The following is a 7,349-nucleotide window of genomic DNA, read 5'->3' as shown; positions in this document are numbered from 1 at the left end:
TATTCCCAAAGTCCTAAGTCAATGGCTTTCCTCATTAGAAAGCAAATCAATCATAGATTACACCATCCTCCAATACAGAACTCCAATTTGTTTAAAAAATAATAAATAAATAAAAAACTCTACAGATGATCCACCAGGCTTGAGCCTCAAGAGCAACCAGCAGAAAATCTTCAAAAGACAACTTTGGAAACAAAAAATCAAATTTCTATTGGACATGACAAATTTCAGACCATAAAAAAGGATTTAAGTGTCCAACAATGGGTCTACTTTTCTCCAGATAAAAAATACTGTTTCTCCCTCAAAACCTTGCCTCTTTACACYCACCAATGTTCATGACCACAACACGAGCAACAGACAGAGAAAACAATTTTAAGACAAAAACAAGAGAAAGAAATGGCCTAGAGACTACACTCTATATGGATAGACAGACAAAAAGTATATGAAAAACAAATTCATTTTGATGCTCTATAGGACAAAAGTGACCAACAACTGACGTACTTTGAGCTACTCTGAAGAGCAAATACTTGAGACCTGATTTTCAGTAGAGCAGAGCATCCACTGTGCCAGATAAAATCATTGTAACAAGTTCATACCTTAGTCTAGTATTTATTTGAAAAACATCTAAACCTTATAGATAGGCTTTAAAACCCAGAAGTGGTATGAAAAACCAATACTTTCAAAAACGGACATCTGAATCACCTGAATATGTARCCTCATTTTCAAGAGGCTGAGCCAGCAGCCCCTGCCTGTAGCAGCAAGGAGCAAATCAATGATGCAACTACTTCACATGTTTTGAAAACCTCCCACCTGAACCCAGCTGTAGATGTTTTGTTTTAAACTCTTTCCCATATTACCCGGAAATCTTTGAGCATAAGATGCAATGAAGCATTTTATGCATCATGAGCAGTCACTATTTATACAGCTACAGTATGTTCTACTTAGTGTTTTAACCCTCTCCCTGCTGTCTKGCTTTAGAACCATGTGTAACAGCAGGGGCCAGAAAAGGCTGTGTATGACCAGCAAAAATATACCTGCAAGTCATTTGTATTCCACTCAGAATGTTACTGAACTAGATGGTAAGCAATCAGTGTGCTCCACATGTCTTCTGGCCTGGGTGGAGTAGAGTGTGTGTGTGTTTCTTCCAGCAATTATAATTTCTAAGGGAAAGCAGCCAAGTGTAGTACACAGAGGTTAAAAGCTTTAGATGGAAACTGTGAATGAGTAGGYTGGGTGGATCTGATCCTGTATGCTTTGCACATTCCTCTAGTATGTTTGCTATCTGATGTAACTCCTTCCACTACATTAGCATCCTATGATCTCCCCTGATCTTTCTCATAGTCTTAGATGCCACGAGGTGGCCTCATCCCTAAGTCTTAAAATAAGAATCTGAAGAATTCACAGCAAATGGTTTACTTTTAGTAAAAGTAATTGGACCATAACATAATTCTCTGAGAACACTTTTCTCCCTCTGTGAGAGGAACAGACTGCATTCAAGGGCTAAACCTCAGAGCTAACAGCCCAGCTCCACTGATTTAATGGAGACAATCTGTATTTGGAGTGAAAATCCGCTGCTGATTCTTCGGAATATAGAAAATGTTTCTAGGTGAAATAATAAATTTTAGAGTGAGCAAAGCAAATGATACAGGGCCATCTTCTACCTCAGTCTTGAAAAACAGCAGAGTATTAACTACAAAAATTAACATTCAGTATTCAAAATGGAAGTGTGAATACATGAGGCCTTGTTAACCTTTATTAATCTCTTAACACTCATTATGAAAACAGCACTTATAGGTACAGCCTTATTTCTTTGATTAAGCATAGTAGTGTATTTCAGAAACAAAAACCCAGAGCTGACTCCCACTCTTTCTGTAGGCATTTTAGCAAGTAGTACTACCCTGAAAAGAAGCACTGAACCACGTTTTCTCACAGAATGAATGAACATACTGAAAGGTGGAGGACCTTGCCCTGAATTCCCTATGCTTAGATTATTGGCTCAAAAGGTGATGAACCCGTTTTTTCTGGTGCTGAGCTTGTCAAAGCAGCATAGAGAACCTGACACAGTTCTCCACTGGTGTTAATAAGAAGTCCATAGTAGAAAAGCCTGTGTGATTTTCAGAACCATAATCAATACCTCTCTGGGCAAAGACTCACTCTTCAAGACTTTGGCCAAGAATTTAAAATTCATRTTCTTCACTACACAAATTGTCTAAGCTCCATTGAAATCAGTGAAAATACGAAATCCCCATGTACTCAAGATCTGTCAGGTCTGTCCTTTAGCATTTAAGGTTACAAGATCCTATTTATAAACTCCCTAATTAGAGACCCTGACTACCCATAACTCCAGCTAAAATCRGAATAAACTTTTGATCTCTGCAGAATACTTTGTGGTCAAGTGTCAGCCACATTGTCCCTAAATAACAAAACTGAGAGCAGAACGACACAAGAAATCTGGATTAGCTAAGTACCAGCCTGCATTCACAGCCATTTGCCCACAGAAGCTTTGGGGCTGTGACAGGCAGAGAAGATGACATGGTTCTAGTTTCTTTAAATCAAACCTATTCTTCTCATGTTTGTTGATACGAACTTTCTGCCTTCCCCTTTATCACCTCCAGAGAGAAGTACAGCAGTAACTGCTCCATTCAGTACAGCCAGCAGCAACATGTAAACAACAAACCTGTCTGATCCTAGAAGACAGCTTCATCTAAGCACCATGCATCCAAGAAGCGGTGACAGTTATATTTCTTTTAATTCCTTAGAAAATCCTAACTCTGTAGTGATAACAGACAGCTGCTGAATGCCAGCACCAGATCACTCTAAACAGTACTTAAGAGTTTGATGTCCTACCTTCTCCAGGTGTGTCCTCACAGCACAGGACAATTGTTCCACTGGTGGTAATGCCCACTGCTTATAAATAGTATATATGTTACCTCTACCTATGTGTGTATTTGTGTGTGTCAACATCTGTGTGTGTACATATATCTTGTCTACGTAACCCTAAGAGCTAGTCTTCACCTATCAAATACTGTGATAGAAGAAGGAGGTGGGGAAAAAAGAGATGTTGAGCAACGGTAGAAAATTTCTGGAAAGCTCAATGAAAAATGTCCCTCAGAAGGCATGAAAGAACAGGTCAGCCCACCACACAGACTAGAATTTGACTCACCCTGGAATTTAGTGGAAGGCAGTTTCCTTATTTTGTTAGCCATCAGATTAGTCAAAGCACAAAAAAAGCCAGCTCTCCATATGTCATTGACAAGGTAGAAAGGGTGGATGCATTCGACCATGTCTCAGTACATTTTAACCACATTTCTGCTTTCAGGTAAGTAAAGAAATCACAAAGCAAAAACTTTCAACTCCTCCCCAAAGGCCTACATACCTTCAGAGCATATGGGACCACAGTCTCTCCACTTTGTCAATCTCTAAATCRTAACAATTTCTAAATACATATATTCATACCTATATATATTTCTGTGTATATATATATATGTATACACACACATACATACATATATAAGCTTGATGGAAGTACATTTCCTATCACTGAGACAGTCAAAATCATCCAAGAGTTATAGRAGAAACCTCCAAGCTTCTGCACTGTAAGGATGGCTAAAGTCTTAGGTGATTTTTCTTTCTGGCATCATTACAGACATTACAYGGGATCATATGGATCCAGTCCCATATGTGCAATACAACATGCYTTCTTTGCTTTACCGATTTAAGATGTGAACTCTTTGGATGCAAGGACGCTTCCCACTCACTGTATATACGTTATCCCACCCAACGTTCTCCATTCCTGGGGGCACTTCTGGRTATCAGCATCTTGTTCTATCCCAAGCAACAAAAGGACATGAGCAATACAGAGCAGCCTGGAGAGAGCCAGAAAAGGGACAGTGTATGAGTACAAAGTTATCTGAGAACAATGGTAAGAGAAACATATTGGGAAATATTTCAGAGGAATACAAAGKATCAATGGGGACAGGATGAGAAGGCAGCAGCTTTCTGTGTTGTAAATGCAAAGTAATGAGTAAGGGAAGGGATAGGTTATCCTGGAGACAATTTTCTTCCTAGGCCACATGGCAGCAGAGGATGGTTGAGAAGTTTGATCTAAATGAACCAAATGAAACTCTCCTTCCCTTATCTATCAAATGACTATATTTGGTTTAATTCTGGGGGGCTGGTGCACCTTCCTCTCCTCCTGTCCCAGTCACACAAACCCTGCTATTCCCTGTTGAACTYGTCACTACCTGAACTTTTGACACCCTGTGTCTATTTAGGTTTCTCACTTTGCAATGAATAAGCAGTAACAATAATTGTACCAGCAGGAAATGAATTTTACTAAACTACACTGTTTCCCCAAGCTTCTTGAAACTGTCAGACTTCTCTGGTACTGGGTGAGTCACCATGTCTTTTCAAAACTCTGTGATTTGCTCATGTCCCCATTCTCTGATGACCTTGTAGGAAGTAAATCTCTCTAATCTAAGGCAGGGAGATAAGCAAACACACAGGTCACAAYGATTTCTGCTCACACAAAACTAGTTTCAGTCATATAGCATTGTGTTTTACCTCCAAACTTCAGGTTTCACTTTGAACACAAATATTACACGTCTTCAGTCCAGCCTCATTCGCTTCCAGTAGTACCTTCTCCAGCAAAAATCTCTCAGTCAAGGACATCACCTAGCTAAGTGATTGTCTGCAACAACCTTACCAATAGCAGRGAAAGGGTTGAGAAACTATAGAGCTGAAAGTTTAATCTGACTTAGCTTGAGCAAAAAAAAGAAAAATTATAGAAYAGAGGACTACAGCAGACCTACCACCCATTAGTATCAGAAACATGTATGGCATAGTCACCGCAATCACTAATTTCTGGACAGGGCATTCACAAAATAGTTTTTCTGTTTGAACTGCTCAGAAATTTTCAGCAAACACAGCCATTATCCAGCATGGACTTTTAATGAAAAATCATTATTTGGAAAATGTTTAATTACTTTAGGATTTTTTCCTGCTTTCAAAATAGGAAACTTTCAGAAATATTTTAAATTATAGAAAAAGCTTTTCCTGATGACTGCCCTGTGGGACCAATCTGGCCAACAGAATACTATCTATCAAAATGTCCTTGATGAAGAAATGAAAAGGAATAAATAATAAAAGTAGATTTAAATGTTCAATTCGAATTTTGCCCCAAAACCCCTTATTTTACTCTAAATATGTTTTCCTTTGGGTTATTTTGATAGACTGTGTATTTCCAAGGTAGGGAAAATCCTTGAAGAAGTCAGCCTTCTGGAGAAAAATGACTAAGAAACAGATTGAAAAAGACATAAAGATGCGTAATATTTGGAAGACAGAAGAAGAAAATCTATAAAAAGTGTGAGGATTGGTTGTAATCTGTCACAGAAATAAAGAACTCAAAAGAGAAGGAGGCACTCTTCAGAAATTGTGAGGTTTTTGAAGGTTTTTTTTTGGCCATTTGGCCATCAGGTATAAATATTTATGATTAGCACAACTTTATTGCTCATACTTCCGTTGTCTTGTAGAACAAGCATGCCTCTGCCATACTTGTAGCAGTTAGTTCCCATAACCTGCACAGCAGAAATCTTAGTCACTCTTCTCTCCTATTCATTGTATTCAGGAAGAGCATCAAGGTGTTCTAGGGAGATTTACAATCAAAGACTTCCTTGGCCTGACCTTTACTCAGCTCTGAGAATAAGTATATCACAGGAAAACACCGAGGAGCAATAGGATCCATATATAGTTGTAGAAATACAGGAATAGCATCCGAGGAACACAATCCTTAAATGGCAGATCTAGAAGATGAAAGTGATTTTTTCTTACAAAATGAGGAATTCTTGCGAACCTTGTTGATTTCTACAGTCTTTCATTTTCAGAAATTTTCACTGGAAACAGCTCAACAAATTCTTCAAGCCAAAATCTCCCTCTATTTGGAGAGATTTAAAAAAATTAATTCCAGTTTCAGATTATTTTAAGTACTGGCAGCAAAGCAGAGAAACTTGGCCCTATTTTATTCCAGAGAAAGAAAACTGGTCCCTGGAGTCATCGCTGTCACCTCATGGGTCAGGCTGCACATAAGAGCTGCCTGTGTAAACGTATCAGACCACAGGATGTGAATGACCAGAAAAATACATCTATAGTCACATGCATAGAAAAAGACACTGAAAGTGCACACAAATCTTTTACCATTCCTAGGTCTCTCCTTGGACTACAGACAGCTAGGAAAGAAAAATATGTTCAGTGAAAACAATCTTATTACCCTTGATTTGATCGTTCAAATGTAAGGATCAGTTCCTGCTTGTGCATCCTAGTCCAGGCACATAGGGCCAAATGCGTTGTGGTGTTCCCCTGTCAAAAATCAACTGCTCTTAATGCAAAATTGCAGCTGCTTGTGCCAGGCCCGAATTATTCCCATCCTGAAATAGAGTTGTTCACAAACAGCTGGGAAAGGGCAAAAGCCTATGACATGATGGGACCTTTCCCAAAACTGCCTCTTGCCACATTTCTTGGACTTGATGAAGAAACTCCAGATAAAAAAGCTACACAGAGATATTTCAGAAAATTCCCCACTCACAATGCCCAGTRTAACCGTAAGAGAAGCAACAGACAGGTTGCAAAGCCCTAGCTATTTGGGGGCATTCAAAAGTAGTAAAAATCAGCTCAGAAGCAGGTCTCTCACTGCAGCTGCGCACACGCTCCCGCGCACCGTGAACACCTCTGTTCATGCAAGTATCGCTGCTTTCTGCCTTTGAAAACGCCTGCAGCAGAGCAGCCACCCAGGGCATTTCTCTCCTCCAGAGGTGACAAGCGCAGCAATCCCAACCCTCACAAAGGAACTACTACCACACACCCCTAAAAAAACACCGTTAGGTGCTGCAAAGGCGTAGCAGGCGGTCCGACCTGCGGCCGCCACGGCGGCATCGCCGCGGAAGAAAACACCTGACTGCCTGTCCAATCTACCCGCGCTAATTTAAAGACTGCCGGGATTTATTTTAAAGCCAAGTGAAAACCGGGACAAAATGGCGGCCGGTCCCCCCAGCCGCGCGGAGCTCCGCGGCGCGCAGCGCCCCCTTACGGAGGCTGAGCGCCGCGCCGCGCCTCCGCCCCACTCGCGCCGCGCCCCGCCTCAACATGGCGCCGTCCGGCGCGGCTTCACCCGCCGGGGAGAACGGGCGGCGCCTGCCAGAAGCAGCCGACTTCCGGCGCCGGCCCATTTCCTGGAGGGCCGCCCTTAAACGCCGCCCGCCGCGCTCGTGGGGTGCTGCCGCTGCCCGCCCCTCCGCGGCATGCTCACGCCGCGAGCCGGCGGCGCCAAGGCAGGCGGCGGCATCCGGCGGCGCCTTTCG

This window comes from Rhea americana, unplaced genomic scaffold (genome assembly GCF_003343005.1).
Source record: "Rhea americana isolate MKP2758 unplaced genomic scaffold, rheAme1 scaffold_123, whole genome shotgun sequence".
In the NCBI taxonomy this organism is placed as follows: Eukaryota; Metazoa; Chordata; class Aves; order Rheiformes; family Rheidae; genus Rhea; species Rhea americana.
This window is presented reverse-complemented; position numbering follows the sequence as displayed.